Genomic DNA, 15,978 nt, shown 5'->3' with positions numbered 1-15,978 from the left:
CAGCAGCAGGAACACGTCTCTCCTCGGGATATTGTAAACATGTAAATCGTTGTTCACTTTCTAACTCCCAAGTAAGATATATATCAGGAACATATCTACCCTCAAATGGTGGAATATTCAATTTTAGTTTAGGGAGATGGTCATGATCTCGTACCTGAGGGTGAGCCCTACCATTGCCATTATTTGCATGTGGACGACCTGGTGGTTGTTGTGCTGGTGGTGGCACGTAGTTCTGATTTTGATCAACCTCATCCTCATAATCTCCCACATAATCATCCCCCTCCACATCAGCAGTAGGAGCCACAGAAGTATCAACAGCAGCACCAGCAGTTTGGCCCGACTGAAGAGGGACACGGCTCGCTCGGCGGAGGGCTGTTTCCCGACGTAGAGGTAGTCGATGTTGTTGCTGTTGTTGCAGAGGTGCGGCAGGAAGAGCCGGTGGTGGTGGTGGGAAACGCGAAAGCAATTTAGCAAACTTGTTATCGAGCTTTGTTTCAAACGCCTTCTCCATGCCATCTATCTTCTCCATGGCCTCTTCAAATCTGTTTATCACATCTTGCACCTGTCCACTCATCATTTGCTGAAACGTATCATGAAGCTCCTTGTTCGTCAAGTTCTCCCAGTCAGTCTCGTCGACTTGTGATCCTGGCATGGTTAGCAGCAATAGAAACACACAAGAATATGATCCTACAGACTACTAACAAGTGGTGGTGGTGGCGGGTGTCACAAATCCGTCAAGCAAATCTCAAATTCTTACCAGTTCATACCCAGCAGCAGGCGGTGATCGGCAACCGTTGTAGTCAAAACTCTCAAAAGCTTGGATAGAGCGATTGCCAGGGAGAGTCAAACGCACGACGTAGATGTATGTGGAGCTGGGAAGGCTTATAGTATGGTAGCAAAAAGGGTCAGCAATAATCAATTCAGAGATGCAAAGTTGAATAAACGCTCAACGACGGTACTGTGCTGGTCCTAGGCTAGACCGTGCTAGAGACGCGAGCCTAGAACACTAACAAAATCACGGCGCTGCACGTAAATAAGGGAAAAGCACACTCTGGAACTCTTTTTTTTCGCTCTTTTTTTTGCGCTCCTTTTTTTTTGCGCTCCTCTTTTTTTTGCGAAAAATCACTATAATGGCGAGTGTCTCAAAACTCTTCCCTCGTCAAACTGATAGGATGGGCACGGAATTTTTTTTTCACTTTTTTTTCGGAAATCAGGGCAGCGACGACGAAAAAGTGCGACAAAAAATCACTATGATGGCACGTGGCTCAAAAGACTCAGAAAAGCCTAAAAATAGGAGAGGGAAAAAAAATTTGCCCGTGAAAATTTTGGCCTAAAAACTGCCCGGGGGTCTCCAGACTCTTTTTTTTTCCGAGACCTACGCAGGCAAGGAAACACGAAACGAAATTTAGATTGATCTCAAGAACAAACCTAATATGAGAAGAACTCGGATTGGTGGTGGATATATGGTTGTGGTATATCGCAGCGGTGGTGGTATATGGTAGCGGTGGTGGTATATGGATACAGATTGGTGGTGGTATATGGATACGGATTGGTGGTGGTATATGGATATGGATTCAGAGCGGTGGCGGATAAGCAAAAGTGGTAGATGGGCGATGATGATGGTGCGGCGGCGGCGTGACAACTTATGACCAGAACTCGAAACTCTAAAAGACTAGACTCTAAGACCAGCAACTTGACACGACGATGCAACCGCAAATTCAACAAAGCAAAAACCCAAAAAAGATTATGCAAAGGCTCAGATTGGTTCGGATATGATGAACTAACCCTAATTTTTTTTTCTGGCTTTTTCGTGGACTGTAGGGTTTTCGTGGATAGGTATGAAGAACAGACTCGATCTAATCTATGAAAAACTGTAAAATCTCACCGAGCAACCTGGAAATCTGATAACACTTGAGAGAGGCAAAGGTGTCCCGATGTTACGATGAGATGGTGGCTATCGTTTTCTGCGGGAGTCGACCTTGACGATCCGACTACGAACGTGCGAGACGTCGCGCCTTAGCAATCGCTAAACCAACTTCCGAGGGTTATTGACCACGCCGGAGCACGATCAACCTGACCACGAGGGTCTGTTTCCTGCGAGCAAACGAAGAACAAGCAAGAAACTGAGATTGCAATCGGGATATTGCGAATATAAGATGAAAGCTTTATTGATCAAGGTGGGGTTCTGTGACGTCTTGGTCTGGTCGTTGGACACAAACGAAGTACGCGAAGTTGCAGCTATGGCGAACTTTTAATCTAAACAAAACCCAAAGTCTAAACGACGCCCTAAGGGCTATATATATGGAGGAAGAGGGGGGAATTTCGTGGCCCTTTTGGGTGGGGTCCGAAACCAACCCTAACTCTTGTTTCCCCACACATATGGACTCTAAAAATAGCCTATACTTAAGTATTTCGAAATTACATGGGCCTGGCCCATTAATAAGGTGACGCAGCACCTAGAATAGCCTATGGACAAATATTATGAAGTGGCATCTTGTATATTTCGTCCAAGGCTTCATGCACTCCTTATGGCGGCTTCAAAGTCCTGAAATCATCACTTGTAACTCCGTTCTTGATCCCCTTGCGCATGCCATCAACTCCATGCGTGTTCTTGCTCCAATGTGCATCCTTCTCCAAGCTAGGCCCTTCATTTGTAAGCAAAACAAATGTATCCAATGTAGGCAGCATCATAATCTCATGAACATTAGAATCATTACCAAGAAACGAAAGTACCTGGTAATTTAATTGGCGTGCGTGAGCTCTAGTAATTGGTCCAGTATATGTAACAGTAGGGGCTGTGGGTGTAACAATGGTATTGATGTCCTCATCAGGGGGTCTATTTATAGTCTAAGTGCAAAAGGGGGCGAAGTGAAGGGGTACATGGGCCTCGGGCCCGAATCTGGACACAGCCAGGTACCGGACGTCCGCTGGGGACCGGTCGTCCGTTGTCTCAGGAGCTGCGGACGTCCGGTGTCCTCCGGTCGTCCGCTGGTTCTGCTCTGTGATGGGGGCGTCGGACGTCCGGAGGCTCCGGACTTCCGGTGATGTTGCCTCGGGTGCTGGTGTGCTGGTCGTCCGGTCCGGACCGGACGTCCGCTCGTTCACTTCGGGTGTAGGGCACCGGTCGTCCGGTCTGGGCCGGACGTCCGCTGGCTGGAGCTCGGCTGACGCTTCAGGCGCCGGACGTCCGGTCCCGGCCGGTCGTCCAGTGGCTGGGAAATTTCCTGCAGCTCTTCTTCTTCTCCGTCTTCTCGTCCATCTTCCTCTTCTTCTTGTCCTTGCTCCTTAGATTCTCCATTGTACCTGAGTATGCATAATGTATCCATATGAGGTAGTAGCCATGCTTCCTGTGCATCAGAGTGGAATTGTGAGAGGAGAGATGTCACCTCGGTTTCAAGGGCTCTTGCTCGTGATCGAGTCATGGGCCCGGTAGGCACTTGGTGAGACGATGGTAGGTCCATGGGGATGACCTTGGGATGCTTCGCATCAGACCATGATATCAAAGAATGACGGTGAGAAAAACATCTCTAGGTTGGACAATATTCTTGCAATATCATCTTGCATATGATCCAACTCTTCAGGATCTACAACTTTCTGTCATAGTTGGTTGAAGAAATCAAAGAGGCCAATGAGTGTATTTCTTATATCTTTGTCCACCAGATTCCTGATGACCACTGGGAGGATTTGTGTCAACATTACGTGGCAATCATGTGACTTCATGTGTCCCAACTTCATTTTACCTGAGCTCACATCCATGAGACTTCTGATGTTTATGGAGTAGGAAGAGGGTGTCTTAACTAACAACAAATAGGTGAAGAACTGTGTTGCTTCTTTTGTACTGAAATTGTAACTCTGGCGAGCTTTCATGAATTGGTCATCATCTTCTACTTCACTCTTGCATTGTGATTGATCAGCAAGCATATCGAGCCGTGAACCGTCACCATCATTTCTTTTACCTTTAATCTTGAGCAGAGTACCAAGGATGCTTTCACATATGTTCTTCTCTACATGCATGACATCGATGCAGTGACGTACACGTAGAATCTCCCAGTAAGGTAAATTCTAGAACACTGATTTCTTCTTAAACACTTGATCCTTGGGTGTTAGTTTCACCGTCAAAGGGTGGTTCTTGGCAAGCACAACATTAATTTTTTTAGCCATGTTGTGGACCACCACACCTTCATAGGGTCTTGGGGCTACAGCTGCCTCTGCCGTACCATCAAATTCAGCTTTCATCTTTTGGTATGGGTGATTTTTCCATAAGAACCTATGATGATGCAAATACACTGTTTTGCGCGAGTTTGGAAGTCTTCTGCTAGCTGTCCTATCCATGCATGTGAAACACCCTACTTCTCCCCTTGTTTTCTGCCTCGATGTGTTGCCTAATGTCGGCATATCTTGAATGGTGTGCACCAGCATGGCATGTAGATCGAAAATCTCCTTTTTGTAAGCATCATAACACTTTACAGCAGGCGCATCTATCCACACTGTCAGTAGTTCTTCTACCAGTAGCTGAAAGTAAATGTCGATATCATTTACAGGTTGCTTCGGGCCTTGGATAATCATTGACATCATAATCTATTTTTTTCTTCATACACAACCAAGGAGCTAGGTTATATATGCACAGAAGCACCAGCCATGTGATGTGATTGGTGCTCATATCGCCAAAAGGACTCATCCCATCAGTACACTCCCTGAGCCTTATACTTGTAGGATCCTTGGAAAAAATTTCAAACTTTTTGTCGATTAATTCCCACTGAGCCCTATCTTTCGGGTGCCTCATATACCTATCCGCAATTCGCTTATCATGATGCCGTCGCAACCTCTTTGCCTCTCTAGAGTTTGCGAACAAATGCCTCAACCTTGAAATTAAAGGCAAGTACCAAACAACCTTGAACGGGACTCCTGTCTTGATCTCGTCGTCCAATTTGTACTTGTCCTTTGCTCTCCTGCGCTTATATCGTGCATGCTTGCATGTGGGACATGCACGAAAATATTTGTATTCACCACCGTACAATATACAATCATTCACACAAGCGTGTATCTTCTGTACTTCAAGTTCCAATGGGCAAACAATTTTCTTCGCTTCATTTGTGCTTCTGGGGAGCACATTATCTTCCAAAAGAATTTCTTTCAAAAGACCTAACATCTCTGTGAAGCCCTTGTTTGATAGACCGTTTGTTGCTTTAAATCTGAGAAGTGCCAGGGTGGCACTCAACCTGGAATATTTCTTTTTGCAACATGGATAAAATTCTTTCTTGGAGTCTGTATCAATGGTTGCCAGATCCTTGTACCCAATCATATGCTTATCTGGGCCCTCGAAATCTGCAATCATAGCAGCAAAATCTGGCATATCAAGATCGTCGTCATCTGCGTCGACGTCTTGGTTTTCCAGTGGGCATTTCGGCTTTCCGGTGTTCCATTGGTAGCTTGACGCCTCTTCCCCGATGTTAGATTCAACATCCATGTGACACTGATCGGGGTTTGGCATCTCGCTGCCCTGGGTATCTTCATCCATGACCTCCTCTTCATGGTGTCTGCTCAAACGTGTATATCCATCCATGAATCCCCTAGAGACTAAGTGCATCTGGACATCTGCAACTTCATGTGACTCTGTATTGGCATAATCAGTACATGGACATAGGATGTAATCCGCATCACCAATTCTCCTCTTGGTACTTTCAGCCAAATTCATGAACTCTGTCACGCCACTGCTAAAATCTGCGATTTTCCGATTCTTCATGCATCGAGATCGTTCCATCTGCAGCACATGAATGGTAATTAAAAACAAAACAACAACATTAATACACAGATTAACTACTGTCCAAAGATGCGTGCATAAATCACAAGGTATTATTTTAATAATTACTGCTCTCCATGTTGTTATCCAGATGTGCCAAGAAAAACATTAATGGCCAGTCAATTTACACGGAGAGTACTAGTACAAAACTACACTTAGGAGTTGAATACCTAAATTTAGCCACTCACTAAAAGAGTACCTTAATTAATTAGCCGCGCCACGACCTCCACCCAGCAAACAGACAAGCGCGATGCGGCGGCACGCTGAGATAGCAGGGTCGAGGAACAAAGCTTAGTGCAGCTGTCGCCTGAAGTTCGGCCTCCACTGATGCGGAGCATCCTATGGACATCACCATGTCAAGAGTCCATTTGGCGAGTGACACGTGCGACATCTACTTGACATACCCAAAGGTGAATCATCTCCTTTACACGTGCTCACTTGACCCCTTCGAGGATGGTATACTACTTGACACCCCTCTCGTGTGCATGTATAGGTATTGTCAGAACACTACGGACGACGAGGAGGAGTGCAAGCGCCAAGGAACAACTACACCATCCGCGAGGGAAGCATGGAAGCGACGACGGAAGAAGACTTCTCCCAGGACCCGGACATCCGGCCCTGGCCCGGACATCCGGCCCCTGAAGATGTCAACAACAGCAGCAACCCTGCAGCCGAAGTGCTACAGGCCCCGGACATCCGGCGTCAGCCCCGGACATCCGGCGTCAGCCCCGGACATCCGGCGCCTCGCCAACACCCGGACATCCGGCCTCGCCCCCGGAAATCCGAACAAGCCATTCCAGAGAGCACCGTGACCAGCTCCGTCAGCCCGGACATCTGGCCTGCCAGCCCAGACATCCGGCTCCCCGTGAAGCCCCGGACCTCCGGCCCGACGCCCGGACATCCGGCCCTGCCTGCCTGCGTGCAGTGCTTCTGGGCCGAGGCCCATGTACCCCTTTGCCCCTTAGACTATATATACTTCCCCTCCACCTACGTTTTAGGGTTAGCATTGTGTTAGCTCATTTGTGAGATAGAGCTTCGCTCATCCATATCGGATCTACTCCTTGAGAGAGACCGCGGCCCCTCTTCGGAGAAGATCCACCTTGGATTCAAGACCTCCTTGCGGAGAAGATCATCAAGACCCCCTCTTGGGAGGCCCCCTCAAGACCTCCTCACGGAGAAGACCGTGACCTCTTGTATCGTCCGTTGTTTGACTTTGGATCTTGTATCTTCCTTTGTGTTCATGGATCTAGCGCATGTGTGATCATTCTTGTTGGTTTGAGTGTTCTCTTGTGTTCCCCTCATGATTTTCCCCTCGTTTCCCCCCTCGTGTTCTTCGTGTTCATCGTGGGATCCGCTCCTTTCGTGAAAGATCGGGCCACTAGGGTTCTACCCTACATCATCTTGGATCAGAGCCAGCTTGTCTCTTAATACCATCATCTTGGATCAGAGCAAGGTTGATCATGAATATGGAGCCCCTACCCCTCTTTTCTAGCCTTGTTTTGCTTGATTTCGTCCTAAATTCGAAAATCCCCACCAAAAATAGCCCCAATTTTTTTGTGATTTGTTGGTTTGACGAAGTTTTGTTGATTTTGATCCATGGATCTGCTTGCTTTCGAGTGGATCTAGCATATCCCCAATTTTCCCCACTTTCCATCCATGAAATCCATCCAATTTTGTCCCTCAAATCATCAATTTCCGCCCCAATTCAAAAATTTCCGCCCAAACGAGATCTGGAATCGTCGGGCCGGACATCCGGGCCCCAAGCCGAACATCCGACTCCTGGAGCACATATTCCGCATGGTTCAGGACATCATCCCCCGGATATCCGGCCCCTGACATCTCAGCCATCCCCGTTTCACTGTTTTGTCCATAACTAATTCATCCGGTGTCCGATTTTCGCGTTCTTTAGCTCGTTCAAAAGCTCTTGACATCCCCCTTCCAACAAAAATACTACCATCACAATTTGACTCCATCAAAGTTTTAACTTTGACATATTTGCCTAGGGCCTCCACCACAACCTCCGCATAACCACCACCGACTTCCGCAACCTAACCAATTTTGTTCCCCATCGCATTAGTGGTTGCTTGAGGAGTGATTTGAGTCTCCTAAGGTGTCTAGGCTACTTAGGGACGGTTGCTTCTTCACCAACCACCATGATAGAGGCGAGGGTGTCCCGATCTTTCGATGAGATGATAACTATCGATTTGGTGGAGACGACTTTGACGATCCGGCTACAAACGTGCACGACGTTGCGCCTTAGCAATCGCTAAACAATTCTCCTGAGGTTACTGACGATGCCGGAAGCACGGTCAGCCTGACCACGAAGGTCTATTCCTGCAAGCAATCGAAGAACGAGCAAGAATATGATAAAGCAATCTGAATATTGCAAATATATATGAGGTATTGATAATGGTGGGGATCCGGAAGCGGTCTTGGTCTGGTCGTTGGACACAAACGAAGTATACGAAGTTGCAATGGCTAACTTTTAACTAAACAAATCCCAAGGAAAAAGCTACTAGATGGATCTACTTATATAGGAGCAAGGGGTGGCGGCCAAGGAGGTGGGAGGACGTCCCAAGGCATCCTAAAACTAACCCTAGGTCGTACAAGGCTCATGGGCCCAAGTGGAGGTGATGCAACACCTTTGGGCTTGTAGTTTGACTCGGATTCTGCTCCAACGTCAGATTGTTTCGTCCGTAACTCAATGTTCCGGACGAATTTGAAGGTGAATCCAATTGGGATGGAAAGAGCACGAAATCTAGTTTCCAACAAAAAAAGAATCACCCAATTCGGAGTCCGTATGAAAAAGTTGTTGGCGTTTTGAGTCAGGTATGTCTGTGCAGTCCGAATCTGAATCCAGAACGTGAGAGACTTGGACTCTATCTTCTCTTGGCCCAAAAGTGACGTGAGAGGACTTTTTGAACACAACCTAACATCTCCTTTTCCCTTATCTTTGATGAGGACATCAATACAATTGTTACACCCACAGCCCCTGCTGCTATACATACTAGACCAATTACTAGAGCTCGTGCACGCCAACTAAATTACCAGGTACTTTCGTTTCTTGGTAATGATTCTAATGTTCATGAGAATATGATGCTGCCTGATGAGGACATCAATACAATTGTTACACCCACAGCCCCTGCTGCTATACATACTGGACCAATTACTAGAGCTCGTGCACGCCAACTAAATTACCAGGTACTTTCGTTTCTTGGTAATGATTCTAATGTTCATGAGAATATGATGCTGCCTAAATTGGATACATTTGTTTTGCTTACAAATGAAGGGCCTAGCTTGGAGAAGGATGAACATTGGAGCAAGAACAAGCATGGAGATGATGGCATGCGCAAGGGGAACAAGAACGGAGTTACAAGTGATGATTTCAGGACTTTGAAGCCACCATAATGGGTGCATGAAGCCTTGGACGAAATATACAAGATGCCACTTCATAAATTTCGTCCTGAGGCTATTTTAGGTGCTGCGTCACCTTATTATTGGGCCAGGCCCATGTAATTTCGAAATACATAAGTATAGGCTATTTTTAGAGTTCGTATGTGTGGGGAAACAAGAGATAGGGTTGATTTCGGACCCCTCCACCAAGGGCCACGAAATTCCCCCCCTCTTCCTCCATATATACAGCCCTTAGGGCATCGTTTAGACTTTGGGTTTTGTTTAGATTAAAAGTTCGCCATAGCTGCAACTTCGCGTACTTCGTTTGTGTTCAACGACCAGACAAAGGCGTCACAGAACCCCACCTTGATCAATAAAGCTTTCATCTTATATTCGCAATATCCAGATTGCAATCTTAGTTTCTTGCTTGTTCTTCGTTTGCTCGCAGGAAACAGACCCTCGTGGTCAGGTTGATCGTGCTCCGGCGTGGTCAATAACCTCTCGGAGTTGGTTTAGCGATTGCTAAGGCGCGACGTCCTCGCACGTTCGTAGTCGGATCGTCAAAGTCGACTTCCACCAAAGCGATATCCATCATCTCATCGAACGATCGGGACCCTCGCCTCTATCAAGTGGTATCAGATTTCCAGGTTGCTCGGTGAGATTTTACAGTTTTTCGTAGTTTAGATCGAGTCTGTTCTTCATACCTATAGGCCACAAAAAAAAATTAGGGTTAGTTCATCATATCCGAACCAATCTGAGCCTTTGCATAATCTTTTTAGGGTTTTGCTTTGTTGAATTTGCGGTTGCATCGTCGTGTCTAGTTGCTGGTCTTAGAGTCTAGTCTTTTAGAGTTTCGAGTTCTGGTCATAAGTTGTCACGCCGCCGCCGCACCATCATCATCGCCCCTGCCATCTACCACCACCGCTTATCCGCCACCGCTCCGAATCCGTATCCATATACCACCACCAATCCGTGTCCATATACCACCACCGATCCATATCCATATACTACCACCGCTACCACCACCGCTGCCATATACCACCACCATATATCCACCACCAATCCGAGTTCCTTGCTTATTAGGGTTGTTTTCGAGATCCATCTAGTTTTCGATTCGTGTTTCCTTGCCGGAGTAGGTTTCCGATTCGTGTTTCCTTGCATGGGTAGCCACGCTCCGTTTAGGCCCAAAATTTTTCGAAAACGCATTTTTCGAAAAAATTTCTGGCTATCCTATTTTTAGGTGTTTCTGAGTGTTTTGAGACAGGTGCCATTATAGGAAGTTTTTTTTGACCCGTTTCCAGTTTTTGGGTCCGGGCAGTCAAAAAAAAAAAAATTGGTCGAAAAAATTTCGTGCCCATCCTGTCAGTTTGAGCTAAGAAGAGTTTTGAGACACTCGCCATTATAGTGATTTTTCGCAAAAAAGAAAAAAAAAGCAGCGCAAAAAAAAAAAGAGCGCAAAAAAATATTCCAGAGTGTGCTTTTCCCTTGTTTACGTGCCGCGCCGTGATTTTGTTAGTGTTCTAGGCTCGCGTCTCTAGCACAGTCTAGCCTAGGACCAGCACAGTACCGTCGTTGAGCGTTTATTCAACTTTGCATCTCTGAATTGATTATTGCTGACCCTTTTTGCTACCATATTATAAGCCTTCCCAGCTCCACATACATCTACGTCGTGCGTTTGACTCTCCCTGGTAATCGCTCTATCCAAGCTTTGAGAGTTTTTGACTACAACGGTTGCCGATCACCACCTGCTGCTGGGTAAGAACTGGTAAGAATTTGAGATTTGCTTGACGGATTTGTGACACCCACCACCACCACTTGTTCGTAGTCTGTAGGATCATATTCTTGTGTGTTTCTATTGCTGCTAACCATGCCAGGATCACAAGCCGACGAGATTGACTGGGAGAATTTATCGAACAAGGAGCTTCATGATAAGTTTCAGCAAATGATGACTGAACAGGTGCAAGATGTGCTGAACAATTTTGAAGAGTCCATGGAGAAGATCACTGGCCTTGAGAAGACGTTCGAAACAAAGCTCGATAACAAGTTTAATGAATTGCTCGCGCGTCTTCCACCACCACCACCCGCTGCACCTAACGCACCTCTCCAACAACAACAACAACGACTACCTCCACGTCACGAAGCAGACCTCCGCCGAGCAAGCCGTGTTCCTCTTGCGTTTGGCCAAACTGTTGGTGCTGCTGTTGATACTTCTGTGGCTCCTGCTGCTGATGCGGAGGAGGATGATTATGTGGGAGATTATGAGGATGAGGTTGATCAAAATCAACACTACGTGCAGCCACCTGTACCACCACCAGCAGGTCGACCTCAGGTATATATTCGTAATGGTAGGCCTGCACCACCACCTCAGGTACGAGATGATGTCCATATTCCTAAACTGAAATTGAATATTCCACCATTTGAGGGTAGATATGTTCCTGATATATATCTTACTTGGGAGTTAGAAACTGAACAACGATTTACATGTTTACAATATCCTGAGGAGAGACGAGTTGCTGCTGCTGTTTGTGCTTTCACTAGTTTTGCATGTGTATGGTGGTCTGAACATTGTAGATTGTATCCTATTCCAACTACTTGGGCCGCTTTGAAAACTGCTATGCGTACGCGTTGGGTTCCACCATATTATCAACGTGACTTGCTTCAAAAATTACAGCGCTTAAGACAAGGAAAAAATTCTGTAGAAGAATATTATCAGGAATTACAAACTGGCATGATTAGATGTGGTATTGTTGAGGAGAATGAAGCTATGCTTGCACGTTTTCTGGGTGGATTAAATAGAGAGATTCAGACCATTCTAGACTATAAGGAGTATACTAATATCACTCGTTTATTCCATTTTGCTTGTAAAGCTGAACGTGAAGTGCAGGATCGACAAACATTGGGGCGAACTAACTTTTCTGCAGGCCGACCTTCATCATGGACACCACGTGCATCTTCTACTTCAACTGCACCAGCACCTCCATCCGGTGCCACCTCCAGCCGTGATACAAGAAAACAGGCACAACCACCATTATCTGCCAAGAGCGCCCCTGCGGGGCCTGCACAGCGTTCTTCTTCTTCCATGGCATCAACAGGGCACACAAGTGATATTATTTGTCGTCGTTGTAAGGGAGGAGGTCATTATGCGAGAGAATGCAAATCTCCACGTGTGATGATTGCTACCGCGGATGGTGGATATGAGTCCGCTAGTGACTATGATGAGGAGACTTTGGCTCTTATTACACGTGAAGAACATGGTGGAGATGATTCTGATCATGAGACGCAATACATGGCTCCTGAAGACGCTGACAGGTATGAATGTTTAGTTGCTCAACGTGTTTTGAGTGTGCAGGTCACACAAGCTGAGCAAAATCAGAGGCACAATTTGTTCCATACCAAGGGAGTTGTGAAGGAACGTTCTGTGCGCGTCATAATAGACGGAGGCAGCTGCAACAACTTGGCTAGCATGGAGATGGTGGAGAAGCTTTCTCTCACCACAAGACCACATCCACATCCTTACTACATCCAATGGTTCAACAACAGCGGCAAGGTTAAGGTAACACGTACTGTTCGTGTGCATTTTAGTATCTCTACATATGCTGATTATGTTGATTGTGATGTGGTACCTATGCAAGCATGTTCCTTATTACTTGGTAGACCATGGCAATTTGATAAAAACTCTGTACACCATGGTAGAAACAATCACTATACTCTTGTTCATAAGGATAAAAATATTACTTTGCTTCCTATGACTCCTGATTCCATTTTGAAAGATGATATTAATAGAGCTAATAAAGCAAAACAGGAGACGAATGAGAGTGAAAATCAGATTGTGGCAAAAGAATTTGAGCAACAAATGAAGCCTAATAATAAACCATCTAGTGTTGCTTCTGAAATTAAATTGAAAAGTGCATGTTTATTTGCCACCAAATCTGATATTGATGAGCTAGATTTCAGCAAATCTGTTTGCTATGCTTTTGTGTGCAAAGAGGCATTATTTTCATTCGAGGACGTGCCTTCCTCTTTGCCTCCTGCTGTCACTAACATTTTGCAGGAGTTCGCTGACGTCTTTCCACAAGACGTGCCACCGGGATTACCGCCTATTCGAGGGATTGAGCATCAGATTGACTTAATTCCCGGTGCTTCACTGCCAAACCGTGCACCATACCGTACCAATCCAGAGGAGACGAAGGAGATTATGTGTCAAGTACAAGAGCTTCTCGACAAAGGTTATATACGCGAATCCCTTAGTCCTTGTGCTGTTCCTATTATTCTAGTGCCGAAAAAGGATGGTACATCACGTATGTGTGTTGATTGTAGAGGCATTAATAATATTACTATTAGTTATCGTCATCCTATTCCTAGGCTCGATGATATGCTTGATGAATTGAGTGGCTCTACAATATTCTCCAAAGTTGATTTGTGTAGTGGATACCATCAAATTCATATGAAATTGGGAGATGAATGGAAAACAACATTTAAAACTAAGTTTGGATTATATGAGTGGTTAGTCATGCCTTTTGGGTTAACTAATGCACCTAGTACTTTCATGAGATTAATGAACGAAGTTTTACGTGCTTTCATTGGACGATTTGTGGTAGTTTACTTTGATGACATATTGATTTATAGCAGATCTTTGGAAGAACATTTGGAATATTTACATGCTGTTTCTATTGCTCTACGTGATGCACGTTTGTTTGGTAACCTTGGGAAGTGCACCTTTTGCACCGACCGAGTATCTTTTCTTGGCTATGTTGTTACTCCACAGGGAATTGAAGTTGATAAAGCCAAGATTGAAGCTATTGAGAGTTGGCCGCAGCCCAAAACGGTCACACAAGTGAGGAGTTTACAAAGAAAGATGTGCCTTTTATATGCTCTTGTTCGGACTTTAGAAACATGGCAACATTATTTATGGCCCAAAGAATTTGTTATACATTCTGATCATGAATCTTTGAAACATATTAAAAGTCAAGCTAAACTAAATCGTAGACATGCTAAATGGGTTGAATTCATTGAGACTTTTCCTTATGTCATTAAACACAAGAAGGGAAAAGAAAATGTTATTGCTGATGCATTGTCTCGCCGCTATACTATGCTTTCACAACTTGACTTCAAAATATTTGGTTTGGAGACCATCAAAGATCAATATGTGCATGATGCTGATTTTAAAGATGTAATGCAGAATTGTAAAGAAGGAAGAATGTGGAACAAGTTCGTCGTTAACGATGGATTTGTGTTTCGTGCTAACAAGCTATGCATTCCAGCTAGCTCCGTTCGTCTTTTGTTGTTGCAGGAAGCGCATGGAGGAGGATTAATGGGACATTTTGGCGTGAAGAAGACGGAGGACGTACTTGCTACACATTTCTTTTGGCCAAAGATGAGACGGGATGTTGAGCGTTTTATTGCTCGATGCACTACATGTCAAAAAGCTAAGTCACGACTCAATCCTCATGGTTTATATATGCCTTTGCCTGTACCTAGTGTTCCTTGGGAGGATATATCTATGGATTTTGTTTTAGGTTTACCTCGAACAAAGAAGGGGAGGGATAGCATATTTGTTGTCGTGGATAGATTCTCGAAAATGGCACACTTTATACCATGTCATAAAAGCGATGATGCTGTTAATGTTGCTGATTTGTTTTTTCGTGAAATTATTCGCTTGCATGGTGTGCCAAATACTATTGTTTCAGATCGTGATACTAAATTTCTTAGCCACTTTTGGAGATGTTTATGGGCTAAGTTGGGAACTAAACTGCTTTTTAGTACTACTTGTCACCCCCAAACTGATGGACAAACTGAAGTAGTCAATAGAACGTTGTCTACTATGCTTAGGGCTGTTTTGAAGAATAATAAGAAAATGTGGGAGGAATGCTTGCCTCATATTGAATTTGCTTATAATCGTTCATTGCATTCTACTACTAAGATGTGCCCTTTTGAAGTTGTGTATGGTTTCCTACCTCGTGCACCTATTGATTTGTTGCCTCTTCCATCTTCGGAGAAGGTTAATTTTGATGCTAAACAACGTGCTGAATTAATTTTAAAAATGCATGAGTTAACTAAGGAAAACATTGAGCGTATGAATGCTAAATATAAACTTGCTGGAGATAAGGGTAGAAAACATGTTGTGTTTGCACCTGGAGATCTTGTTTGGTTACATTTGCGTAAGGATAGATTTCCTGATTTGCGCAAATCAAAGCTAATGCCACGTGCTGATGGTCCCTTTAAGGTGTTAGAGAAAATAAATGATAATGCTTATAAACTTGAGTTGCCTGCAGATTTTGGGGTTAGTCCCACTTTTAACATTGCAGATTTGAAGCCTTATTTGGGTGAGGAAGATGAACTTCCGTCGAGGACGACTTCATTTCAAGAAGGGGAGGATGATGAGGACATCAATACAATTGTTACACCCACAGCCCCTGCTGCTATACATACTGGACCAATTACTAGAGCTCGTGCACGCCAACTAAATTACCAGGTACTTTCGTTTCTTGGTAATGATTCTAATGTTCATGAGAATATGATGCTGCCTAAATTGGATACATTTGTTTTGCTTACAAATGAAGGGCCTAGCTTGGAGAAGGATGAACATTGGAGCAAGAACAAGCATGGAGATGATGGCATGCGCAAGGGGAACAAGAACGGAGTTACAAGTGATGATTTCAGGACTTTGAAGCCACCATAATGGGTGCATGAAGCCTTGGACGAAATATACAAGATGCCACTCCATAAATTTCGTCCCGAGGCTATTTTAGGTGCTGCGTCACCTTATTATTGGGCCAGGCCCATGT

The sequence above is a fragment of the Triticum dicoccoides genome, chromosome 4A, assembly GCF_002162155.2.
Source record: "Triticum dicoccoides isolate Atlit2015 ecotype Zavitan chromosome 4A, WEW_v2.0, whole genome shotgun sequence".
NCBI lineage: Eukaryota > Viridiplantae > Streptophyta > Magnoliopsida > Poales > Poaceae > Triticum > Triticum dicoccoides.
Note: the sequence above shows the minus strand (reverse complement) of the source record.